General features: G+C 38.8%; 1 protein-coding gene and 1 long non-coding RNA gene across 7 annotated transcripts in view; one reads left to right on the forward strand and one right to left on the reverse strand.

Moving 5' to 3' along the window:
• Positions 1-14,823, forward strand: part of CTNND2 (catenin delta 2) — a 644,065-nt gene that overhangs the window by 197,338 nt on the left and 431,904 nt on the right. The gene's annotated exons all lie outside the window — the stretch shown is intronic.
• On the reverse strand, positions 1,025-14,821 carry LOC110469821 (uncharacterized). Its single transcript, XR_002465320.3, has 2 exons — positions 14,647-14,821; positions 1,025-9,153 (listed from the first exon to the last, which is right to left on the reverse strand). It is a non-coding gene; the product is annotated as an uncharacterized LOC110469821 (long non-coding RNA).

Raw genomic sequence — 14,823 nt, forward strand, 5'->3', positions numbered from 1 at the left:
CCTGCTTAGGAAGGTGCTTGAACATGTCCAGAGAAGGACAACAAGGCCGGTGAAGGGTCTGGAACACAAACCCTGTATGGAGTGACTGAGGGAGCTGGGGCTGTTTAGCCTGGGGAAAAGGAGGCTCAGGGGAGACCTTACCACTCTCTACAACTCTCAAGGAAATTAGAATGCATCCAGGTGAAGGACAGTCTCTTCTCCCAGGCAACCAGCAGTAAGATAAGTCTTGAGCTGTGCCAGGGGACATTTAGGTAGGAAGAAGTTCTTCACAGATAGGGTGATTTGATACTGGAATGGGCTGCCCAGGGAAGTGGTGGAGTCACTGTCCCTGGAGGTGTTTAAGGAAAGACTGAATGTGGCATTCTGTAGCATGGTCTAGTTGACACAGTGGTGCAAGGTCCATAGGTTGGACTTGATGATCTCAAAGATCTTTTCCAACATAGTTGATTCTGTGGGTCTGTGATTCTTTAAAACATTGTACAAATCAGGTGAATGGCCATGTGCTATCACCCTTGTGGAGTTCACCTCCTCAGACATATTTGTGTATATAGATTGAACAGCAGAGGTTCAAAGACCCTCAAAAAAAAAAAAAAAAGATTGGGTGCAAATATTGTATCTCGTGCAGGACAAATTTTGACATTGCTCATTAACTGTAGTTTTACCAAGCACTTAATCTCTTATAGCAGCACTGATCCTGTAAATATGAATAAACAGTGTTATAATGTTTGCTTTTGAGAGAGTGAGAGAGTGAGAGAGTTCAAGGATGTTGAAGTCAGTTCGTGAGAGGAAAAAAAGGGAAGAAAGGAAAGACTGAATTTTTAGGAAATGGTTGCCTCAGAATACACTTTTCTTTTGATGTTGGCTTGAGTACTGTTTTCATCATACAAATAAATTTTCCTTTCTATTTATTTCATATCATTGGACTTCAGGCAACAAATTTTCTATGCAAGAGATACATACACAAGGGGATTTTAATTCTTTGCTCTCCTTTCCAAGAGTAAGTCTCAAATACCTACCATTTGCGGGGGTTTAATACTCTAGTAAAGTTTTATTCCTTTATCAAACAACAGATTTTCTGGTTTGTTGGTTTCATAAACCTTCCACAAAATAGGTTTCAAATATAGTGTGTGGCAGTACCATTTTGGTTGAGTGCTGATGCAAAAGGTACAATCTGTAAGGCTATTACACAACTAAAGCCACATAACCTTCTTTTAAAAATTAAATATTTTGTTTCCTAACAGACAAAACCGTACATGGCATGTGTCATATTCTCATAGTACTATGGTGCTGTATCTCAGCCATTTTTAAAATAATACATGTACTGTGCTATAATTATTTTGAAAATGTTTAACAAAGTTAAAGACATTGTGTGCTATTTAAGGGTATTATTGCCTTTATTCTTCTTAACTGGCATTTTGTAATTTCATTCCAAATTCCTTCTCACTGAAAGAATTAAAGTTTTAACTGCTTTAATGTAAAAACAATGACATGTGTAACTCTTCCTAGCAATGATATCTAACTTTTGAGCTGTACAAATACATTTAAGTAGCACTAGTGATATCAACTGAAACCATGAAATTATGTTAGTACCTCCTCATGCCTATAGTGACACCAAGTCACCATGGGCATTTTGTGTTTGGGGAGTAAATTACTTTGGATAACAGAAAAAAAGTGAATACTCCTTATCTTCTACACAGCCATTTAGTCCTAACTCCTCTCTCACTGATGCAGTTTTACATAAAATATTACATACTGTTTGTTTTTCACACATTTGGTTATAAATATATAAAATCATGGTGGAATGGAAAGGAAGAGCTATTCTTTTTACTTTAAAATTTCTTATGTAAATTCTATGTATTCCTTTTATTTATAATGCTCCAAGCTGATATTCAGTTCTTGTTATTGTTGCCTTTATCTTCATATAATTTTATAATTTTATATTCCAATATTCTGTTTAGCCCATAAGGATAACTCTGACTTGTTTCAGTCTTCCATGACAAAGTATTAATTCTTACTGTATAGGGATGCTCTGGACTTATGAACTTATTCACATTTCTAAAATGTGTTTTTCCAGAAAAGAGTCAGTGTCTACACTGACACTGAGTCTACAAGTCATGCATATTATAAGGCCATATAATAATGTCAACATGTAAACAATTCCTTAGTGATCTTTAATTGCTTGATACAGACAGCATCTATTTTATAAGACTGGTCATGGCAAGTTTATCAAACTAAAAATATCTTCACATTGAGAGAGATATGACACATTTGGCACATGGTACTTCCTATAATTTTTTTTTGTTTGTTTTGGATATGTCACTTAGCTAGATCAAAACATCTTTGTTATTGGAGAAATTCTGAAGGTACTTGATGCTTACATCTCCAGTGATAGAGCAGCAGATGACAAAATGTCTGGGCCACAGAGAATTTTTCATGTCTTCTAGGCCTTACCAATTTTTCCTTAATTAAACACTCAGTAGGAGGCTTGCAGTTTCTCTGTTGTATGCAAATTCTGAATTAAAAATCACCTGCCATTTTTAGGTGAAATAGAATTTAGTAGGTTTGTGAAGTAGTTATCTTAATTGAAAGGAAAAATACTGAGTGGTAATTGGGTTATTTTCCATGTGAACTTCATACAATTTTAAATTTAAGGAAAGGAAAAGTATAGTTGCCATTACTTTAGCATGGAGGAAAATAATTAGAGAGACACTCCAGTAAAAACAGCAAAAGTGGTGAGGGATGGATAAAGGAAACTGGAAAAGGCAGAATAAGAAAAATTCTAAATGTTAGGTTGCAGAGAGTCAAGAAAAACCAAGCAAGCAGACACTTTCTGCAAGAAGCCTTGTGTTCAGTGTTAAATGCTTCCTACCTCTTCACCACCTCCTGGCTTCATTAACAGTACCAGCTGTTAACAAGAGACAAACACCCCATAAAAGGCCTTGCCCTTCTGAATGACTGAGATTTACATGCTCATACTTTTTCCCAGGATGATCCACTCTTTCTTATCAAGGTCCCAGAATGTTTCAAAGCCCATAATGTACCCCAAAACTAGAATGTTTTGTGTGAATTGGTGGATGGTATAAGGAATACAGCTGACTTCTGACACGGTGTTTCCAAGCCAGTTCAGTGGAAGACTACTCATGAGCACACTGCCACAGGCTCTCTTGTTCGTGATTTCCTGCTTTATTGCTAAAAGTGAATATCCCTCCAGGCTGTGAGAGCAGGGGAAATCGCCTCACTGGGCTCTGTGCTGTCCTTACTCTACGCTCTCCTTACTCGCAGCTTTCAATTGCCTTCCCACAGTCTAAATAATTTGGTATAGGCTTATGATGTAGTATGAATTAATCTCCAGACTTACTTTATTTCACTACTTAGTGCTAAACAGTTGGCAAATGAATTGTTTTTTTACTGAAGCATTCCTCATTTTTTCATTGGCTTCAGTAAAATGAAAGAGAAGAAAGGTGGACAAGATTATCAATTATGATTATCACTTATTTACATCTACTTGAAATTCTAGATGCTTGAAAAGTCTACTTGTTTTATTGAATATGAGAAAAACCTCTTCATTAAAAACCAAAAGTTTCCGATTATTATTTTGTACATCTTGCTGTATTAATGCAGTCTCTAAAAACATAGTGGTTGCTACATATTACCTGCTAGAAGGCTGTACTACCTACACCTATAAGTAATATAATATTCTGCCAGTTCTAAGCAGACTAATCTCTAGGTATCCTTTGCATAAATATTTCAAGTATGGAAAAGCTTATTTAAATGGGTGCAACACTTTCTGCTTATAGATTTACTCCTGGGATGCATATGGCAGCTATGTTGCAGCTATATGCAACATATTCCAGTGTTGCATAAACATTTACCTGTTTCAGACCTTTCAACATGAGCAAGTGCAACTTCCTTCCATGGTTCTGCATTTATTTGCAATTATTTTTATTGTTAGAATAAGTAAAGGCCAAATTGGATGCTGTCTAAGCCGTGCAGGTCTACAAGAATCAGTTCTTTTGTTCTCTAAAACAGCTCCAGCTGACACGTATGGGGTATGTCTGCATGTGACTGAGAAGAACTGTTCTCCCTAGGTCACAGGGAGCACAACTCAGTCTTTAAGAGGAAGAAACCCAGCATGTGCCTGTGCAGTTAGATGTTTTTAGTTTAGAAAAGTGTAGTAGGCATTACCTTCCTCATCATGAAGGAAGTTTCAATTGTAATTTACAAAAATGCCTGCAGAATAGGTCTCAAGATTCTTTTAGGCAGATACAAGTGCTTGTATTCATGCAGAAAGCCCCTGTTCTCTGTCACGCCCTTGCTTTTAATCTCCGTAACATCCTAGCTGGGAGAAATTCCAAAACTAGCAAAGCATAAAGACAACTTCATTTACAGTAACTAGGCCCTATCCACCAGTTTTTGAACAAACCCAAAAGACAACCCTTTTACTCTGGAGGCCAAGGGAAGGAAACAGACTTCACTGAGACATGGTGATGTCAGCTATTTATAAGTTGTTTCAGGAGGCATGAGTTAGGGAAGACTTTAGTAATTCTTATAAATATAGACACCATGAAAAAGGTCCTCATTAGGAGGGTTAAATTCCTTACTCAACTATGACATCCTGGGTAATGTATTGCTATGTATTGCTTTCTGTGCCCACTCCTAGCAAATATTTTGAAAGTAGGGAGTTTGAGCTCTAATGTGAGTCAACACAATGTAACTTTTCACTTTCCAGTTTATAGAGACAATGTCATCTCATAAATATAAGTTCTTAGACCAAACATTCACTCGGTAGCTTCCACTAATGTTTTTTACCCAGTTTAGCTTTTATATCACATGAGGGCAGCTACTCAAAAAGCTTAGAAACAGATTTTGAATGTAACACTCGTGGGCAAGGTGTAAAGGCTGACAGACAGCTCGGCATGGGCCAAGACACAAGCAGAAATTCTTGCACAATGTGTTGCCATGAAAAGAAAGGAGACAATAAATTTGCATCACAGCAAGGAAAGAGGCAATGACCAAAATCTCTTGGCATCTCTGATGAGGAAAAAGAAAATATTGTGGTGCAGAACTCTGTGCACAGAAAAATAATGATCCACTAAGTCAAAGTTACATAAAGGTGGGGTGAAGGATATTGTAGGTAGTTATGTGGACTGTCACACTTAAAGAATAAAAGAGGTGCTGTAGGACAGCACCCTGCTTGCGGAGAACACTGTCCTGTCCATGGTGGAGGCATGACTCTCCCTTTTCTAGTGCAGCTCAGCCCTGCTGCTCCCTGATGGTCACTGGAGCCAGCATCTGGTGCTCAAAGCAGAGCTCGAATTCAGCCCCTTCACCCATGGGCAGGGGTGTGTGCTCTTGGTGGGCAGTGAAGGTCTGGCCCTGCAGCCTGTTGGTGTAGCACAGGAAATGGTGGGTCTGGCTTCCAGGCTGAATTGAAACAGTTGTGTGTTTTTGGGGCACTGGAGTTTTTGGAGTGCTAATAACCTCCTTCCATATTGTGAAGTGGAAAGAGGCAATTAGAAAGCAAGTTTGATTTAAAAAAATAGAAAACTCTGGCTCATGCCTACTGCACTATAAGTAACTAGCAACAGTCTCCAATAGTGTGTGCTGAAAGGGCAGTAGGTGTTATTTCTTCACAAAATATTGTTCCATCTGTTTGAGGACACAGGCAGAGAGATAACATGCCAACGGAGGGAAGGAATTGTGTGCTTGAGTGTTGCTGGGAGTTTTTTGTCTTTCCTTAAGGGAATTTGATTTACTGTAAGGGAGAGCAAAGTGGCAGGAAAGAATAAGGGAGTGACTGAGAAGAAAAATACAGAGCTGCAGAGTTAAGACAAAGTATGAAAATGATGCTATTTAAATGTAGCATTGTTAAGTTATTAGAGTGAATGCCTTATTGCCTGGAGAATGTTAGCAGAAGTTTAAGTAACTTAATTGGTCTGTTAATCATTGTCCAAGTTGCTTTCTCTTGGGTGTACATAATGTTGTTTCATGTTTTTTGCCACAAATATTCAACAGGTAGAATGTGAGGCCTTTAGTACTTGCTATGGTAATATATGACTATACTTCATAACTTCGTGCTCTACAAAATCATTGTATCTGTAATAAAACCTATGGAACAGATGCACTGTGTCCTTTTAGGAGGAAAAATCCCAAACACCAAAACCACACCAAACCAAAACCAAAACTACACCTCTATCCTAATTAGATTAAAAACCTAAACTGAAACTCCAGTGGTCAAGCAGTCATGATTGTCCAAAAGAATTCCCTGAAATAGATTTAATTTTTACCTGATATGACTGCTGTAGCAAGGAAAGGTTAGTATGGCTGTCACCTCAAAAGAAATAGGGGGTGCAGTCATTAACAGGTGCTTCTCTCTCTTTTCTGGTAGTATCAGTGGCTCATACGCCTTTCTGAACATCAGATTCATCCTCAGCTTTTTATCTGTTCTCTTTTTATCCCTCAGCCTCCACAACTCCCTTCTGATCAGGTTAACTTGTTTTCATTTGTGGCAATCATTCATCAGTTTATTCTGAGTACTTCTACATCCAAAACAGAAATCCATTAAATCTCTATTGCAGTTTAATCTCAACCAATAATTGCTCATTAATCTTGCTGGAAATACACATTTTCTTCAGCCCATTGACAAGGCACAAGCTTGAGGAAAAAAAAAAAGCAAAGTATTTAATCAGTATTTTAAAGTTTGTAAATGGCAAATTCTGGCTGACAGATTAAAAAATTAGGTCTGCTGCATTGGGGTGCATTCAGTTTTTAAAAAGTGATTAACTATATGCCAAGCTATCAAAGAAATTTTTCATGAAAAAAGAGGAGTTGTTAACATGATTATGTCTCTCCCCAATGATTTTATAATGTCCATTTGAAATATATGTGAAAAAAAGAGAAGTCAGCACCATGCAGTAATTACCAAAAAGTGGAATTGTGTAACTATGAAAAGAGAATCCTGAAATACCTTTTACGCTCATGGATACACTCCCCCAATTTTTTTCTCCCATAGGTTTGACTTTAAAAACACTTCTGTCTTTCCATCTAAAATTTTAGTTACATCTGCTAGCTAATTGAATTGAACACATATTTTGGCTTTTTCTTTCCTGAAGAACTCCTTATTCTTGCTCTCCCATCAAATAATGTCTGCATCCTGGGAGACTCAGTTTTCCAGAGCAATTGGATTTGCTGACACAGGTAGATCATGGCCTGAGTTGATTTAGAAGTTCCACGCTTGCTAAATAATTCAACCTATTTTATGGCTACTTGCTTAATACCCAGTTTCTGTGGAGTTGGTAAAGTGTCTGAAAAAAGGTCAAATTGATTGCACTACTCTCTGTTGAACTCTTGCTGCTTCCTCATGCTGCTGTCAGTACATCTTCACTTCTGATTGATTTTCTTAATTCAAAAATTGATGTGAAAAAGTATTTTCTAATGAAAAGCATGTTTGTCAATATTCTTCACTCCCTTTATGGATTTCTATTGCATTGTTACTTTGATTACCAGCTCCTAACGTGTTTATATTCTGGTTTGCTTGAAATGTGTAGTTTCATTTTAAAGATATTCTTGAGAGCAGAAAGCAGCCTCATGCTACCTGACCCATACTGTATTTTTATATTCAGAAAGAGAAGAAAAACAACCCGTTGTGAGCAGCAAGTCTTTATTTCTGGTCAGAGATGAATTCTCAGATAAAAGGATATATTTCTTCTTTGCCTTGTGACACAAAGTCAGACTTCAAAAGCCTTCTACTTGTTCAAAGTGACTTGGAGGCTGAAGAAGTGAGACTGTGTAAGATTGTATATGACACATGCTGCTGCTGTGCACTTGTTCTGTGCAAAGTATTGAGTCTTGAACTCTTTTTAGTTTGATAGAAAACCCATCATAATGTTTGACTATCACAAAGCTTCAGCATCGCAGATGTTGAACTTTCCTTGACGCTTGTATACATCATACAAGACGAAACAAGTGAAGCTGCGTTACAGACATTGCTTTGTGCTGTGATGATGAATTGTTTCTGCCACTGATCACCATGCCAGCAATGGAGTACATGGCTGTAATAACACATTTTCACATTCCATTTGTTAGTTCCAATATTGATCAATCTTTTTCCATTGCAGCCTTAAGACTTTCTTTGCGGTTAAATGCAGCAACTTTTTGAGGATTTGTCTATTGTAATAGTAAATACTAATTAAAAAAGACCCTATCATTCAAGTGAAAGTAGTCCACATTACCCAGTTCTCCCAAGATTTTACACAGTTGAGCACATCTTCTCATTAATTTAGTTTGCTAGGATTCTGTATTGTTGAAGTTTAATAAGAATGCACATGTAACAGAAGCACCTTCCCTCCCTACATTTGTTAAAGTTGTCCTAGAAGGATGTGAACATGAACTCTGAACTGGCATCCAAAAAAAATCAAACTTTGACAGGAAATCTTTACTAACAATTTGATATGAGGGAAGTGAATTGGTAGTCCAAGTGGAGACCGGTGACAAGTAGTGTTCCTTGGTTATTGGTATTGGGACTGGTGATGTTCAGCATCTTTGTTGGCAACATGGACACAGGGACAGAGTTCACTCTTAGCAGATTTGCTGATGACACCAAACTGAGTGATGTGATCAACACAAACTAAGGAAGGGATACCATCCAGCAGCACCTGGACAACTTGAGAGGTGGACCTTTGCAAACCTCATGAAGTTCAGCAAGGCCAAGCGCAAGGTGCTGCATCTGGGTCAGGGCAATCCCAAACACAAATACAGGCTGTGTGGAGAATGGATTGAGACTTGGCTTGTGGAAAAGGACTTGGGGACATTGCTGGACAAGAAGTTTGGTGAGTTAACAATATGCACTTGTAGCCCAGAAGGTCAACTGTATCCTGAGATGCATCAAAGGAAGCAAGAGTAGCAGATCAGTGGAGGTGGTTCTGCCTGTCTGTTCTGCTCTTGTGAGACCCCAGCTGCAGTGCTTCATCCAGCTGTGGAGTCGCAAAGAAAGACAAGCACCTGTTGGATTGAGTCAAGAGGAAGGCCCCGAAGATGCTCAGAGGCCTGGAGAACCTCTGCTATGAAGACAGACTGAGAGATTGGAGCTATTCAGCCTGCAGAAGAGAAGGCTTCAGGGAGACCTTACAGCACCTTCCAGTGCCTAAAGGAGACCTACAGGAAAGCAAGAGAGGGATTTGTTACAAGTGCATGTAGTCATAGAACAAGGGGGAATGGCCCTAGCTGAGGGATGGCAGGTTTAATTTAGATATTAGGAAAAATTTTTTTACAATGTGGGTGGTGAAGCACTGGAACAGGTTGCCCAGAGAGACTGTGGATATCCTATCTCTCAAAGTGTTCAAAGTCCAACATGGATGGGACACTGAGCAACCTAGTCTAGTGGAAGGTGTCCCTGCCCATGGAGGAGAGGGTTGAAACTACATGATCTTTAAAATCCCTTCCAACCAAAACTATTTTACAAATCTGTGATTCTTTCTTCTTATCCTAATGGATTGTATTCTGCATTGCTGGGCATCTAGTAAATTTTTCTCATGTTGTGAACAGGCAATGAAGCTATTCTGGGAACTTACCTAGCAGTAGTGCCTACCAGTGCACCAATTTTCTTCTGTTTTAACTATAGATGTTCAAGATGAAATATTATAAATAAATTGCAGGCTATAAACTAGTCTCATTTGTGCTCATTGCAGTATAGCCATAAATGCACATAGATGGTAGAAACAGAATATTCTTTTGAGGGAGAATTTCTTCAGTTTCTCCTATATTCTCTTCCTAAGTCAACAACCAAAAATTGAAAATTAGGGGAAAAAATTCCCCAGCGTCATGGCTTCTGTGCCCCCTTTTTATGCTTGTATTTAATCTTTACTATAGTGAGGAGTACTAAGCAGCACAAAATAGCACAGACCATTGAGCACCACCTATGAGAGGTGAGTGGTATGGGTTTCTTGAGAATAAGGTTATCTATCAGATTCTATGGTTCTGATGGTGATTAAATCATCAACGGAAAAAAACATGCAGATTACACTGTGGAATAACCCACTTCTTTTTTGCCTTTTTTTGTCCCATCCCACTTCTCTAATATAGTGCTCAGAGCAGCTTTCTGTGACAAGGCTCTGCATAGCCCAGGTGATTCATTCATGTTCTCTCCAAAAAACTGGGATTATCTTCAGCATGCCTTCTGAAATTGTTTTGCTTTCTACTCTATGACTTAAAAGTGGCTCACATTCTGCGAAGTTTCTGATGAGTGTTAAAAACATTTACCAATAATGTTTTTCTCAAAGCTACTACAAAGTAGTAGGAAATGACTTAGTAGTTCTTTTAACAAAGCTAGCTAGCAAATAGGCATGTTCTCTTCTTGCTTTCTTTTACTGAACTGGTTATTCCCCCAAACAGGAAAACAGTAAATCTTAAAGACTGTATAGCCTGTAATATTATTTTAAAATAATCTTGCTATTCATTGATGCTACAGAACATAAAGAGCAAAATTGGTGGAAATAAGTGCTATCGATTACTGTCTATTCAGACTATGAAAAAGGGTTTCTTCATTATTATGCAAGAACAAAATTACCTGTTTACTCAATTTGCCTAGGCCTGGTATGTCATGGAAGAAAAATTGTAGGGATCTGCAGGGCCACCACACAAACCCCTTGCTTATTCTTAGAGTGGTCATCCCCATAAGGTTATCAAATCAAGGGAGAAACATGAGTAAAATATAGTAAGATATTCTGAGAGAGGCCTGAGCTTCTGAAAAACATCTGAAGTTTTGCAGTATTTGCAGGACTATTTCACGGTAGCTTACTGTCCCAGACCAGAAAATGTTAGTAGAGAAAGTTGAGAGATTCTGGAGTAATCTCTGTCTGCATATGCATAGATTGTCAAGCAGAAGAAAAGCAAAGAGACCCCTAGAAAGGTTTTAGGAGGAAAAAAACTCTATTACAACTCATCACAGAAACGATCTCAGTAAATATCTTTATTTACTTTATTTCATTTAAATGAAATAGTCTTATTTCTTGCAGGTACTGCAGTTTATTTTGTGCATGAGTGTTGGTTCACTACACACATTAAGGCTAGCACAAGTTAACCCTTAACTCTGGCCTTAGTACAACTGCATTGAAATGTTTACAGATGTATCTTTTCTGAAAACATGGATTTCAGTATTGATGTTTTTCAGTCAAATTACAATGAATCCATGTAGGTCAAATTACCACCCTAGTCAAATTACAATTAATCCACACTCTTGATGTTTGGAGATGTTTCAAATGATTCTTGATGAGCCAACATGAAAAAAAGGAGAATGGGCACTTGTGTAGATTAAAATGAAGTGTGGATGTTAGCATAAAAACACTGAATTGTGGTTCAGAGATAACTACTCATGTGTTCCATCAATGAAAGAAAAATCATACGCCTGATTTCTTTTCTCAGCATTTCAGCTAAAATGCATTTTTCCTTTTATTCCAGTAGTTCAGGAATAAATTATAGGGTTTATCTCTGTTCAAACTCTCAAAGTTTGCACAACTTCAGCATACAATGAGTCAAATATCAACAGAGCACTTAAGGAGTTGATCAATTTTAAGTGTGTAGGAGTTTCTGTGAGTCAGAAAAAGTAGGTATTCTACCCATATACAGTAACAGTATATGGGTTTGAAATGGGAATAGTTTTCCCCCACTTTCATCAATCAGTTTTATGAAACAGAATCCCTCTATATTAAGATAGCAATTTGCACAAATCTCAAATGATTGAACAACTCGTTAATGAATATGTGGCAATCCATTTTAATACCAATCATTGATTTTGGCAATGACAGTGAAATATCTTTGAATTGTATTGATTGGTTAAATTTCTCTATTAAATGTATTGCAAAATGGCCTGAGTGTTGTGCAATGCTGCAATAGATGCAATAACTTTATAGTACCTGTTTTCTTTTTTTTTTTTTAATACAGCTTTTCTGAGGTCATGATGTATATTAGCTCATTGAAATGAAACAGAATGGCCATTCACAATATTTTAATAAAAGAGAACATGCTCAGGCTGTTATGTAATTAACTATGCCTTTGAGATATTCTTACATGTAGAGTAGATCTTTTTCGTATTAAATTCCTATTTATTTGTGACTTTTAATGTATCAAAACCAGTCTTCTTTCTACATCCTAAGCAGTGCTGGAGAACAACAATAAGCTGTTGTATTGCTCTCCTTAAATGACACTTACAGTTTGGCAGAGTTACAAGTGAGCTGGTAAGTTTGCCATTCAGGAGCTAAAATAAAGGACTTACCCGTTGCCCCCAGCAACATTTTACTTCCTTGAAATTTTAGAAATACAATTAACTGTTGGATTTTCACCTTCCAAAAGTTCCTGGGATAAGTAGCTGATTGTGCCCTTTAATATTATTATTATGATTACTATTATTATTACTGTAGTTGTTACTACTATTGTCATTTCTTGAGCCTCAGCAGGTGTTTAAAATAAGTTTCTAATGCTAAACCTCCAAACCTGCTTTGTGCTGTTTCTTCTCTCCCTTCTGGGTGGAAGCTGAGGGCAACCCTTGCACCTGTGTCTGCCCCAGGCAGCACACACAAACCCAAGCCAAGTCAGCTATTTTTGGTCTCTTCCCACCCTGATATGTTGTTTTTCCTTCCTCAACATGTATGCTATGTCCTGTTGAATCAAGAAAAAAGTGACACTTTGAGAGAAGGCTACTGAAGTGTGCAGTGAAATTTTATAATTCCAAATCAAAAGTGGTAAACATTAATGATAGGGGATGTTAAGTACATGGTCATTCTGGTTCAGAGAAAGGGATGGCTCTGTGTAAGTAGAGAGGAGCTGGTTTTTTAAGATCTGTATTGAATATGGAATTTTAAGGAAAGGCTAAATGCAAGCCTCCAGTCCAGTCCTACAGCCTTGGCAGCAAATAACAAAGGCTGTGTGCAAGGAATTATTTAAGATTAAAATTAAAATAGGTATAAAAATTACATTAAAAACCTTGGGAAGGGCTCAGTTTGGAGTCTAAGCTGACATTTTATTCACATGAAGTATTTGAGTATGAAACTTAATATTTATGTGAAAGGGACAACTATTTTGCCTGACAGGATCTTTCTATACAAAATAATGGAATGGTTGTTTTCCATCAACATTCAGATCACAGAGGTGTTGACCAATGGAAATCTGTGTACTGAATAAGGCAGTTTACCAAGAAACTTTTAGGAGCAAGTTAAATCTTTTTGGCTTCAGCAGAATAATTGAACCACTTTAACATTTGCACCATGCAGAAAAAAACCACCAATCTTTTTTTGGCATAATTACACCTATGGGGGTATTGCCTGGGGTTGTAGAAATTTGTCATGATTATTGAGTTTCATTTCCAACTTTGGCATTTTGATTTTTGACCCAAGAGCTCTCAGAGTTCAGGGTGCACACAAAGTCTTGCTGCATTCAGTGACAAGTAATGCTTTACATGGATTTGTTCCTAGCAATGTGCTTTGGAGCCTCAGAGTTGTCCCCATTGGAGGTGGGCCAGGCACTTAACCCTTAGCTTGTGACCTTGTCACCCATTGCTGTGTATACATCTAAAAATTGTGTGCTGTGCACATATCTAAAAGTAAGCTTTATTTTCTAGATGACTGTGTATTTTAAAGATGACTGTGTATTTTAAAATTTGAGAGCTTCAGGTCATACACTCTGCAAAGCAGAAGTTTAAAAGAAAAGTTAAAAAAAGAATATATGCCCCAAAATGTAATGTTCTGTATTTAACAGACTGGTCAGACCTGTCAGACTCTGATGTGGAGTTAAATCCATTCAGTGTGAAGTTATGCTATGCAGAGAATTATAGAATATCTGAGTTGGATTGGACCTACAACCCCTGATCCTGCACAGGACAGCCCCAAGATACCATACCAGGTGCCTGAGAGCATTGTCTGAACAGTTCTTGAACTCTGTCAAGCTTGCTGCTGTGGACACTTCCCTGAGGAGCCTTCCAGTGCCCAAGAATCCTCTGGGTGAAAAACCTTATTCTAGTATCCAATCTAAACCTCTAACACAGCCTCAAGTCATTCCTTTGGGTCCTGCCACTGGTCACCACAGAGAAGGGATCAGTGTCTGCCTCTCTGCTTCCCCTCACAAGGAAATTGTGACTGCAGTGAGTCTCCTCAGTCTCCTCCAGTCTGAATAGACCAAGTGACCTCATACAGTCCTCTTGCAGCTTCCCCTCAAGGCCTTTCACCATCCCTGTGGCTCTCCTTTGAATGGTCTCTAAAAGCTTAAAGTCTTTTTTATATTTTGTCACCCAAAGCTGCCCCCAGCACTCGAGGCGAGGCTGCCCCAGCTCAGAACAGAGCAGGACAATCCCCTCCCTTGCCTGGCTGGTGATGCTGTGCCTGATGCACCCAGGACAGGGCTGGCCCTGCTGGCTGCCGGGGCACTGCTGGCTCAGATGCAAGTTGCCATCGACCAGGATCCCCAGGTTCCTTTCCCTGGAGCTGATTTCTAGCCTCTGGTTCCTCAGTCTGCCCTTAGACACAGGATTGCCCCGTCGCAGCTGCAAAATCCGGCACTTCCCCTTGTTAAACTTCCCAGGGTTGGTGATTGCCCAGCCCTCCAATTTGTTCACTAGTAGCTTATCGACTTCCCTCAATTAGAAAACCTAAATGACTATACCTCCTCGTGAAGATTGATCTGCACTCCGGCGCAAAATCAAAAATTGCTGAAGACGTGTGTCTTGGCCAGTGCCGGGCCAGGGGCTGCAGCCTCCGCCCGGCTCCCTGGCCGGTGCCGCCGAGCGCTGCTTTCCCGAGCCGCCGCGGCGCTCGCTGCGGCGGGGGGCGGCGTGGGCGG

The sequence above is a fragment of the Lonchura striata genome, chromosome 2, assembly GCF_050655825.1.
Source record: "Lonchura striata isolate lonStrDom1 chromosome 2, ASM5065582v1, whole genome shotgun sequence".
In the NCBI taxonomy this organism is placed as follows: domain Eukaryota; kingdom Metazoa; phylum Chordata; class Aves; order Passeriformes; family Estrildidae; genus Lonchura; species Lonchura striata.